The sequence below is a fragment of the Nycticebus coucang genome, chromosome 9 (genome assembly GCF_027406575.1).
Source record: "Nycticebus coucang isolate mNycCou1 chromosome 9, mNycCou1.pri, whole genome shotgun sequence".
NCBI lineage: Eukaryota > Metazoa > Chordata > Mammalia > Primates > Lorisidae > Nycticebus > Nycticebus coucang.
In genome coordinates this window covers 112,677,903-112,690,645 of record NC_069788.1, presented here as the reverse complement: position 1 = coordinate 112,690,645, position 12,743 = coordinate 112,677,903, and positions in this window count along the sequence as shown.

Below are 12,743 nucleotides of genomic sequence, written 5' to 3'. Positions count from 1 at the left end.
TTAGTTTATTATACCTCAAACAGGAAGCAGTGCAATTAATCAAAGTGTGCACTCAAACTATGGACACAGTTCTGCCATCTGAATGGTAGCTGTGTCCGCCAACAGCAAAGAAGCCTGAAGAGCGAGGGTGATGAAATCATGAAATGTGTCTTCCACAGCTTGCTGAGAATTGAATATTTTTTCTTGCAAAACAGTGGTCTGGAGGAAGGCTGGAAGAAGTGGTAGTCAGCTGGTACAAGGTCTGGTGAATACAGTGGATGACAGAGCGTGTCCATGTCCAGCCTCTGTAGCACTGTCTGTGTGATACGTGGTTGAGCCATGTCTTGCAAGAGGATTGGCCTGTCTCTGTTGACCAATCTCTGCTACTTAATCGCAAGCATCCCAAAGATGGGACATTTTTATTCAGGAACTTTTTCCACTTGAATCACATAGAGTAATCACAGTCTCCTTTAGAACAGGCCGGCTCTTTTTTCTCTTTCACTGATGCCACTGTCTCAAGTGGGACTAGGGTTCTTCATCCTGATAGAGCCACTGGCTGCAAAGTTCTCTCCAGTGTCTATTTTTTTTTTAAGGTAGCCAACTCCTCTCTCTTATACTCTCCTCTACCTTCCAGGTCCACATTTGCCAAGTCCTCCTTCAGTCCACTCACGTGGACACCATCTCTAAAATCCTGGTAGCTTCTGGGCCCTAAGTCCAAGCAACTGGCAAGTCCTCCTGCCCAGAGGGACAGAGTGGGACACCATCACCACCATGGAGAAGGACCAAGACATGCATGAACAAAACCCCCAAAACTACAGATACTGGAGGAAAAAAGAAAATTCACTCCTTTGTCTACTTCCTGGGTAAAGAAGCTTCTTTTCACACACAAAGGTGGCCGCCCTGAAGGCCCCTGAAGAGGGCTTTCTATGGTGTTGCTTTAAGTGTGGTGACACTCTCAAGCACCTGTTTCCCTCACTCATGCCATTTATGTGACCTCAGGCTTCTACTCTGTCATTAGGCAGGAATCATCCAGGAGAAGTCTACAAGCCAAGCACAGGAGGGCATATTAAGTCTTGTTGTTCTGCAGATATTTACACCACCATATAAAAATAGGTGTCCACAGCAGGACAGATGGACAGAAGCCATAGGACCTAAAATGTCCTCCATTCTGGCAAAGAAAGAGACAGAGGCCTGCTGAATTAAAGCAGGTGTTTTCTATTCCCTGGCAGCCTCAGGCAATGAACTCTGGCCTGCATAGCTGCAGAAGGACCTCAACTCCACATTTATTCTACTCCAGAGGAAAAGAGAAGGTGGGAAAATATTTTTAAACTCCAGAAAGGGCCCAGTGCATTTGAAATGCATCTGAGCCAAGCTGAGGACAATTTCTCCAATGCAGCATTTGGGTTCTGGAACAGAAGTACCACCCAGAGGGTCTAGAATACCGGGGGGGATGAGTAGAGAAATGAAGCAGAGGAAATCAATGAGGTGGGACTGCTGGGAGAAAGAACAAAATGGAAGTAATTGGTTCAGGTAGAGATAAAAGCAAAAATCCAATAAAATGGGACTATTAAAGACCTAGACAGCAACAGAAATTTATTTTCAGTACCTTGATTCCCAAAGTCATCACATGTTCTCAGTTCTCATTAATCAAGGGATGATACTTTATTCTTGTACAACAGACAAAAGATTGTGTAGTTTTAAAAAAAATGTGGGGCTGGAGCCTGTGGCTCAGCAAGTAGGGTGCCAGCCCCATATACCGAAAGTGGTGGGTTCAAACCTGACCCTGGCCAAACTGCAACAACAACAAAAAATAGCCGGGCGTTGTGGCGGGCGCCTGTAGTCCCAGCTACTCGGGAGGCTGAGGCAAGAGAATCACCTAAGCCCAACAGCTGGAGGTTGCTGTGAGCTGTGACAACACAGCACTGTACCGAAGGCGACAGTGAAACTCTGTCTCTTTAAAAAAAAAAGAAAAAAGTTTGTGGAGTTGCCATATTGTAATAGTGGGAACTCAGTTCTGAGAATCAGGGCTATCTTCTAGACACAAAACGCTCTGAAAGCTAATAGGAACTCTAAAAAAAGGCTAGAAAGGCTTTTTTATAAAGCTGATATTAAATATTTTAATCTTACCAATTTAGCAGCTTGATTTAAACCTATTTGGATTAAATGGATCTCAAGTGAGTCACTTGCTACTTTGAGCTTTCACAGAGTTTTATCCATAGCTCTATTAAAATACTTGTATTTTGGTGTATCTCACTTTCTGTTTTCCTACCCCACGAGGTGTAGAGGCCAAGTATGGCACCTTGAAATCTCTAGAGCCTGGCACAAGGCCTAGCAGACAGTTAATAAGTGGTAGCTGAAAGAATAAATAAAAGCATAAGTAAATCTAGTGGTACAAAGCCCTTCCTTTTTTTTTTTTTAAGATAGAATCTTACTTTGTCACCCTGGGCAGAATGCCATGGCATCATAGCTCACAGCAACCCCACACTCCTGGGCTCCAGCAACCCTCCTGCCTCAGCCTCCTGAATAGTTGGGACTACAGATGCCCACCATGATGCCTGGCTAGTTTTTCTTTTTCTTTTCTTTCTTTTTTTGTAGAGACAGAGTTTCATTCTTGCTGAGGCTGGTCTTAAAATCCTGAACTCAAGATCCACCACACCCTAGCCAACCTATCGCATTAATAACAATAATGATAAACTCTATTCCACACCTGTTAAGAATGGCTAGAATCAAAAAGTTAGTTAACAACAAGTGTTGTCAAAGACATGGGGAAACCAGGACACCCATACACTGATGATGAGATTATGAAATGGTCCAGCTGTTTTGGAAAATAGGCTGGCAGTTCTGCAAATGATTAAACATAGAGTTACCATATGACCCAGCAATTCCACTGCTAGGTATATATCCAAGAGAAATGAAAACATATCTCCACACAGAAACTTGTATATGACTGTTCATAACAGCATTATTCATAATATCCAAAAGATGGAAATAACCCAAATGTCCATCAACAAATAACTGGATAAACAAAAGGTAGTATATCCATATGATAGAATATTATTCCACCACAAAAAAGAATAAACTCTAGATACATTATACAACATGGATGAATCATGGAGGAAGCAAGTCACAGCCAGGTGAGGTGACTCATGCCCATGATCCCAGCATTTCGAGAGGCTAAGGCAAGAGGATCGTTTGAAAGCAGAACTTCCATGCCATGCCAAGCTGTGATTGTGCTACTGCACTCCAGTCTGAGTGGCACAGTGAGATGCTGTCTCTAAAAAGAAAAAAAATGTCAGTCATAAAATATCACATACTGTATGATTCCATTCACATGAAATTCCAGGATAGAGCAATCCACAGAGACAGATAGTGGTCACTTAGGGCTGGAGGGTCAGGGGGTCAGCTCTGTGAGTATTGGAGGGTGATGGCTAAGAGATACGCGGTTTGTTTGTGTGTTTGTTTGCTTTTTTTGAAGCAGGGTTCGCTCTGTTGTTAGGATTACAGGTGTGAGCCAGGCCCAGCCTCTATACATGATTTCTTATTGAGGTAATTGAACATTCTAGGTGGTGATGGCTGCTGTTTTTTAACAAAATCTTCACTCATAATAAATTTCCAAAGTACACAAACACAGAAATCTCTATGGCCATTTTCTCCTTTAGAACTACATTCTATTGTAAGGGATTCAATTTTCTTTTTTTCTTTTTCTTTTCTTTCTTTTTTTTTTTGTAGAGACAGTCTCATTTTATGACCCTCGGTAGAGTGCCGTGGCCTCACACAGCTCACAGCAATCTCCAACTCTTGGCCTTAAGTGAGTCTCTTGCCTCAGCCTCCAGAGTAGCTGGGACTACAGGTGCCCGCCACAACACCCGGCTATTTTTTTTTGTTGTTGTTGTTGTTGCAGTTCAGTGGGGGCCGGGTTTGAACCCACCACCCTCGGTATATGGGGCCGGCGCCTTACCCACTGAGACACAGGCACCGCCCAGGGATTCAATTTTCAATGAAGTGAGTCTATATTCACATTAGCCTCTTGTTTTATACCAAGTGACATAGTGAGAAATTTCTTACCCTGAAAAGCTTAAAGTATTGATATTATAAATGACCAAACACGTGAGCTTATTAATAGTAATTCTGAAGGTCTTAGGGTTTCTAGAAGTTCTTTCTATAAAGCCAAATGTATTTAAATCTTGCGTTTAGCCACTCTGGAGGGACTCCTCAGGGGAAGTGTCATAGGCTGAACCAAGAACCTGTTTTACTTAGTGACCAAAACTACTGGTATCCAAGTTTTGGCTTCTTTTTTAATTCTGATATATAATGTGAGTAGGAGAGATGATTTTATCAGAATTTAGGTCCTTTCCCATTTTTATAATATCTTTAGTTAGTTTTGATCACCAATTATGAATTTTGGTGTGTTTGTTTGTTTGTTTGTTTGTTTTTGAGACAGTCTCACTCTGTTGCCCCGGGTACAGTGCCATGGTGTCATCATAGCTCACAGCAACCTCAAATTCTTGGGTTCAAGTGAGCCTCAGCCTCCCAAGCAGCTGAGACTACAAGTGCCCGCCACAATGCCCGGCTAATTTTTCAATTTTTAATAGAGACAGAATTTCCTTCTTGTTCAAGCTGGTCTCAAACTCCTAAGTTCAAGTGATCCTTCCACCGTGGCCTCTCAGAGTGCAAGGATTATAGTCCTAAGCCACTGGACCTGGCCAAATTATGAATTTTGGATAAACTTTTATGTGATAAAACCAAGGCACAGACAAGAAATATAACTAGAAACCCTGATGACAATATTAAAGTATCAAAGTCTGAGTAAGTAGGTGGTACCAAAGAAAACAAAATCAAAAAACCTTACAACTAAGTCCTGGCTCAACTTCTTAGAAGCTACACAACCTCTGCAGGTGATTTGATCCTGGTACCTCAGTTTACTCATCTATAAGATGGGGTTATCCTTGGCTAGGTATGGTGGCTCACGCCTATAATCCTAGCACTCTGGGAGGCCAAGGAGGGTGGATTGCTTGAGTTCAGGAGTTGGAGACCAGCCTGAGCAAGAGTGAGACCCCCATCTCTAAAAGAAAAAAACTAGCTGGGCATTTGTGGAGGGTGCCTGTAGTCCCAGCTACTCTCGAGGGTGAGGCAAGAGGATCGCTTGAGCCCACAAGGTTGAGGTTGCTATGAGCTATGACCCCACAGCACTTTACCAGGACAAGAAAATGAGACTCTGTCTCAAAGAAAAAAAAAAAAAAGCCAGGCACAGTGGCTCACGCCTGTAATCCTAACACTTGGGAGGCTGAGGCTGGGAATTGCCTGAGCTCACAGGTTCAAGACCAGCTTGAGCCAGAGCAAGATCCCATCTCTAAAATAGCCGGGCGTCGTGGCAGGCTCCTGTACTCCCAGCTACTTGGGAGGCTGAGGCAAGAGGATGGCTTGAGCCCGGGAGTTTGAGGTTGCTGTGAGCTGTGACACTACAGCACTCTACTGAGGGTGACAAAGCGAGATTCTATCTCAAAAAAAAAGAAAGAAAGAAAGAAAAAAGATGAGGTTATCCATACCAACTTCTACATGTGATAAGTAAGTGATATAAAGAAGAACTGACACATAGTTAAGCATTTAAGAAAAGCTTCTGCCTTCTCCTTAGATAGAGAATGAAAGAATAAGTAGTGGTTGGGGCTGAAAAAGTACAAAAAGGGAAAAGAACAGAAGACGAGGAACGGTGAAGTCAGGAGGAGTCAGAGCTTTACAGAATGGGACCTATCCAGATAATCCTGGATCAGAATGGGGGACAAGACTTGCCTGTCTGTGCTCAGGAAGAAGGCGTATTAGACAAGACAGGACGCAAACCGGGAGCTGTATGGTCTGCCCATAAACCTCTGAGGTTCAGAAAGCAGCCAGTCCTTTCAAAAATTTCCTTTTGAGATATCACAGAATTAGATAGAGATGTGTTAGATGACAGTAAGATGGGATTAAATATAACATCCAGAATATGCAGTTACCAGCAAGTTACTCTCTGTTAACAGGGATATTTCAAAAGCCTGAGGTTTTTTTCAATTTCACACACAACACAGATATAAAAAAGCTTGGATTTTAAGAAAGCAAGCCTTAATGGAAATCGATGTTTAGTCCACGTTAGAGTGTCTCATCTGTCGATGTCCTGTTGGGAGGAGAATGGAATTTCTGTTCCTTACTGAAAAGAATAAAACTGAAGTTTTGAAATTTTACAGTTCTAAGTGCCAGTTCCAAATTTGTTACTGGCAATTGAGTGCCCTCTAGTGTCATAGTGGGGAAGCCAACCCTTGAAAGCCATAAAGTTGAGAAACACCAGGCAGTTTCAGCCCTAGAAGAAACTGCCAAACAGCAGTGCTTACATGGATACCTGAAAGGCAGAAAAAGGTTGAAAAGGCAAAAATATGTTACAAATGAGTCTTTTGGTCATGGAATTCTGTAACATAGTAGGTACTCACAAGATATTTGTTACATGAGTGAATGGCATTAGGTCTATGGCAGACAGTTGGGGATAAAAGCCACATCCAGGTCTTGACTTGTAATGATTTGACCTGTCAAATCATTGCTTTGACCTGTCAAAGCAATGGAAGACTTAATTGCTCAGATTTTAGGATATCTTCTGAGTGATACAGTCAATAAGAACCATGGCTAGGTCACCCAGCTAAAGTTAAAGGAATTGCCCTACTACATCAACCAAAATGTGTACGCTGTCATAAAAGCAAATCACCTTTTCCTCTCTGAGCTTTGATGAGTCCATCTGCAAAGTAGGGGACAGGGAGGAACACTGCTTGCCTCTGAAAAGAGATTACCCATGATCCCATACATTGTCAGAGCAGTAAAACATATTGGATTTATTTATCACCTATGCTGAATCCGGGGGGGGGGGGAATGCCCCATTCCATAGTCAAAGCTGTTTTGGCATCAGATCACCTGTTCATTGAGAGGGAAACAAAAAATTAATCACACAGAATTACCTCAAACTGCTTGCTAGTTCAGTTCTTTTGTTGCCAAAAACTTATATTCAGTGGATTCAACAATGCATAGAGCAAGAATTCCCTGGCTATTCCTGTTTTGCCTGGAAGAATTGAAAGGTTTGAGAAGGAAAAAACTAGCCCTAGCATGTCATGTCTGCTTTGATCAGAGTCCCTAGATTGCTGGGACAGAGCAATGCTTTGGAACCTGTATTCTCCCTGCTTTGAGAACCTGGAGAGACACGCCGTGTGCAATTCTGCTGCCAATGTATGACATGCACCAGGCTAATTTTTCTGCTTGTGAAAGCAACAATACCTTCTTGTTCTTCCTATGTGGATGCCATGTTGTATATATTTTTGTTCCCTAAATGGTGAATTACCTGAAATTGAACATTCAGAAGAAAAGCCTGAGATGTTGTTTCACAGACTAGGCCTGGCCTGCCTTTTGGAAAAGCCCCACAGGCTGTACCTACTGATGGTTGATGCTTGGGATGACTATTCATTTGGCCAGGAAGTCACAGATAGATTTCTGCTTCAGATTACTGCAGGGGGGCAGCCAGAGCACAGACTGTATGAAAACTCAAATAATTATTCCCAATCTTCTTTCCAGAATCAGGAGGACAAAGGGAGAGAAGATGCCTTAAATGCATCATAGGCACATGAGCTGCTGGGAAAGAGGCACAAATCTGTCCCCTAGACAATGCCCTTTAGGAGAGGCTGCCAAAACAGGATGGAACTTACTGGACATTTCTAAAAGTGAGGCAGGCAGGTGAACATTAGGAGTGAAAGTCCAGGCTACCGACTGGCCACCACATTGGTTCCTATTTTAAGTAAGGAGTACAAGGTATGGGGTGGGAGACAGGGAGAGTCCTTCTGCATTTGCTCTGCAGAACCATTACTCATCAGGTCATTACTCACCAGGGTGCGTTTAAAATCTGGGAGCTCTGCAGGGAGTTTCTTTGCAGGCTCACAGCTAATGCAGAGGAATGAGGCCTTCCCTTCTCCTGCTTTCTTTTCAGGCTCCTGACCTTCCAACACCAAGAGTACTCTCCCAGTAGAGGGTCAAAATAGCTGATCTCAAACTCCAGGAGGGAGGAGGAAGAGGTACAGAGAGTTAGCAATGACATTCTAGCACTATGTTGTCAGAACTCAGAGGTCTTATAGGTTGTAGGACATTGTAACAGGATGAAACAAACCCAAGAGCAAAACCTCTTAATTCATCCTCATAGCATATTATTGCAAAATGCTGCCCCCCCCCTTTTTTTTTTGAGACAGTCTCACTATGTTGCCTTTGGTAGAGTACCGTGGCGTCATAACTCACAGCAACCTCCAACTCTTTGAGCTCAAGCGATTCTCTTGCCTCAGCCTCCTGAGTAGCTGGGACTACAGGTGCCTGCCACAACGCCCAGCTATTTTTAGAGAAAGGGGTCTCGCTCTGACTCAGGCTGGTCTTGAACCTGTGAGTTCTGGCAATCCACCCACTTCAGCTTCCCAGAGTACTAGGATTACAGGCATGAGCCACTGTGCCTGGACCTAAAATGTTTTTGTTTGTTTGTTTGTTTGTTTTTTAGAAAAAGACATACTTCATAGAACCTGCTAGATATCCATAGTGCTAAACTTTCTATATGTCCTTTCCCAAATAGAGCATCAACAATGCCTGATTTTATTGCTAAAACCCTTTTATTTCAAGACAAAAGTATTTTTAGGCCAGACATGGTGGCTGGTGCCCGTAATTCTAGCACTTTGGGAAGCTGAAATGGGAGGATCACTTGAGCCCAGGAGTTTCAGGCCAGCCTGGGCAACACAATGAGACCTTATCTCTACAAAAAAAAATTAAAAATTAGCCTGGTGTGGTGGCACATGCCTATAGTCCCAGGTACCTGGGAGGCTGAGGTGGGAGGATTACTTGAGTCCAGGAGTTTGAGGTTATACTGAGCTATGATCAGACTACTGTGCTCCAACCTGGGTGACAGAGTGAAAGATTCCCATCACTTAAAAAAAGAAGTATTTTTTGGGGTGGTGCCTGTGGCTCAAGGAGTAGGGCTCCAGCCCCATGTACCAGAGGTGGCAGGTTCGAACCCGGTCCCGGCCAAAAAAAAGTATTTTTAACATCTTATTAAATCCCTAAATCTCATTATAAGTTGAGTATAAGTAACCATTGATTGAATTTTGCCATCAAATAGAATTTAGTGCCCTCAAGTTCACAGTACTGGATGAAGTATTACGCGTAAAGTAATTCAGACAGTATCTGAGAATCCTATATTATATTATATCATATTATAATATTATATTCCATTAAAAAAAATTTAGTGTGCTTCCTGTTCAAGCAGACAGCAGAGTCTGACCAATGAGAAAGGATTCATAATAAAATCCACACTGACAATGCTTCCCAAGTGCAAGCGCCTTCTAAATCCCTTTATCCGTGTGAACCCATCTCAGCCTCTCAAGGCTCTTTAGACATGCTCTCAGGATCCTCATTTTATGGACAGGAAAGATTTCCCTTGTTTTCTGTAAAAGGAGTAAAAGCAAATGTATACTAACAAGCAGCCTCGACTTAAAAGTAGGTCAACAGGCTTGTCAATCTCTAAACTCCAGTCCCAATAACTCTTCTTTCAAGTTTAAAACATAAAAACGGATCTTACTCTCAAATCTAAAATTTGCAACACTGGGTTTGTAGTATCACAGAATGCTGTTCATTAGATATCTGAAAAGCAGAGAAGAAACTACTTTCTCAAATGGATAAAACATACACTATGGAAGTAGGAAACAACAGAGGGTCATGACCCCTACCAAAAAGGTCTCCCCCATTTTACTTTCCACCGTTCTTTTGTGACGTTTCTGCCACATCAACATGCCCCTCTGAGGAGAATGAGGAATTTCAAAGCTAGATTACTGTAGTACATATAACATAAGGAAAAAAAATCAAACACCAAAATATCATACTTCTACTAAAAGTTTCTAAAAATGTACCAAAAGTAGCAAGGAATTCTGCTGACACAGTAAAGCCACCCAAAAGATGTGCTATAAAAAATCTACGTACAACTTCAAACATTTTCCCAACTGCCCCGTAATTTTCAGTGGAGGTAATACTTCACGGCAGTAGGTGTTCTCTTTGTTCATTCTTGTCCATCCCTTTCTCAAGCTGAGCCCCCTCAAACCGACAATAGACAAGAATGCGTGCATTATCAAATCATATTGGTATTATGAGTCTAGAGTTCACTTGTTTTTTTCTTGTTATTTTATTTTCAAAGTGAAAATAACTTCATCTTTTGCCTAGATATAAAAATAATGCACATCCATTATGAAGAATTGAAGTACGTAAAGATATAGTCATGAAAAGAAGTCCCCTAAAATCTCACCATCCTAACCAGCAACAACGAGGGGGATACCCTTCTATGTATTTATGTACACTCCTATGTACACACACAAACACACCTGTGCACAGACATGCCCACGGTTTTACGTGAGTGGATCCTATGGCACTTACTGGGTTTTCGTTTGTTTGGTTTTTGCAGTTTTTGGCCGTGGCTGGGTTTGAACCTGCCACCTCCAGTATATGGGGCCAGCGCCCTACTCCTTTGAGCCACAGGCACTGCCCAACACTTACTGTTTTTATTATGGGCAACTGTTCTCTTTTCCTCTCCTCCCCTGACATTAACAACCTAGAGTATGTAGGTTGTAGAACTTGAAAGTAGAGATATTCGCACTGGAGTTTAGAGATTGTCAAACCTGCTGACCTAGTTTTAAGTCAAGGCTGCTTGTTAGTATAGGTTTGCTTTTACTCCTTTTACAGAAAACTCCTTTTTCCTTTGTAATCATGCACACATCCATATATGCTTTCATATATACCAACATATAAGGGAGGTATTTTGTTCTTTTCTACAATAATGGAATCATATTGCATCTTATATTTCTCACTCACTGGTATCTCATGGAAATCTCTCTCAGACATCTGGTAAGGCTGTACTTCATTCCATTGAATGGCCATATAATATTCTGTGGAGTAATATATTTTAATTTTTCAGCCATTCCCTGATTAATGACCATTCACCATGTTTTCAGTTCTCGGCAGCTACAAACAATACTGCAATAAACATTCTTGCACATATGTCTTTAAAATTAGCACTTTTATTTTTATGGAATCCTAAGAGTAGGATTCTGGGGTCAAGGGAAATATGTATTTTTAATTTTAATGGATATTGCCAGATTGCCTTCCCAAAAGGCCGTAATGCTTTGCAACTCCATCAGCAATGGATGTGAGAACATTTCACCCACATCCCTGCAGGCAACAGGTATCATAGCTCCTCGTAATTGTTTTTACCAGTTTAATGGATAAAATACATTTTTATCTACTTGCATTTCTCTAAGTCTGGGCCATGGCAAGTACTTTGTGCATAGAATGATGGGGGGGAGGGCAGAATTCAGCCCACAAATGGCTTGCTAAACCAAATATCCTAACTGTGTTTAGGGCAGAGGAAGGGGCCCCTGACCTTTTCTAGTTTATAGGAAGATGCTGAGGCCCTGTCCTGGTCACCAAGAAATTTGAGCATCTTTTTTATGACTGTTGGATATTTGGACCTATTCAAATTTTTTTTGACCTGTGAATTTTTCCTTCATATCTGTTACCCATTTTCCCACTGGAAAGCAATAGAAACATTAATATTTGCATTATGGAGTATTTCTCTTGTCAATAAGAGCTAAAATTTGTAAGATTACCTTGACAGAATTAACTCTTACCATCTGCATTAACTCTTACCATATATAATATCATTTTGCCACTAACTTTGTTTATGATATCATTGATAATATTTTTTAAATGTTTTTAATTTTTTGTAGTCAAAATGTTTCTCTTTCCTTTTCTTTTCTTTTTGCAGTTTTTGGCCAGGGGCCAGGTTTGAACCCGCCAGTAGATGAGGCTGGCACCCTACTCCTTTGAGCCACAGGCACCGCCCAAATGTTTTCTTTTCTTTTCTAACTTTTGCCTCCAGTCTTGGTTAAAAATATCTCTTTGGGGCAGTGCCTGGGGCTCAAAGAAGTAGGGTGCTGGCCCCATATGCTGGAGGTGGTGGGTTCAAACCCAGCCCCACCCAATAACTGCAAAAACATACACACACACACACACACCTCTTTGATTCCCTATAAAGTACAAGTAGTGTCCTAATTTTTTTTTTTTTAGAAACAGAGTCTCACTTTGTCACCCTCCATAGAGTGCTGTGGTGTCACAGCTCAAGCAAACTCCAGCTCTTGGGCTTAGGTGATTCTCTTGCCTCAGCCTCCCAAGTAGCTGGGACCACAGGCGCCTGCTGCAATGCCTGGCTATTTTTTTGTTGCACTTTGGCTGGGCCAGGTTCTAACCCGCCACCCTCAGTATGGGGCTGGTGCCCTACTCACTGAGCCACAGGCGACACCCTAATTTTTTTTTTTTTTTTTTATGAGACAGACTCTGTTGCCCAGGCTAGAGTGCCGTGGCCTCAGCCTAACTCACAGCAACCTCAAACTCCTGGATGCAAATGATCCTCCTGCCTCAGCCTCCTAAGCCGCTTGTTGTCTTCATATCCAAGAACATGGTATGCCTTCACATTTATTCAGATCTTTGTGTTTTTCTTAGACTGTATTTCATGTTTTCTTTCAGTAGGTCCTATGTCTTATTCCATTTATATCCTAGTATTCACTGGTTTTGAGGTTATTTTAACTGCAATATTATTTCCCATTTTCACATTCAGTAGGGAAGTTTTTGGACTTTATACTTATTTCAAATCCATTCCTATTACCAAATTATTATTAACTGATACCTTT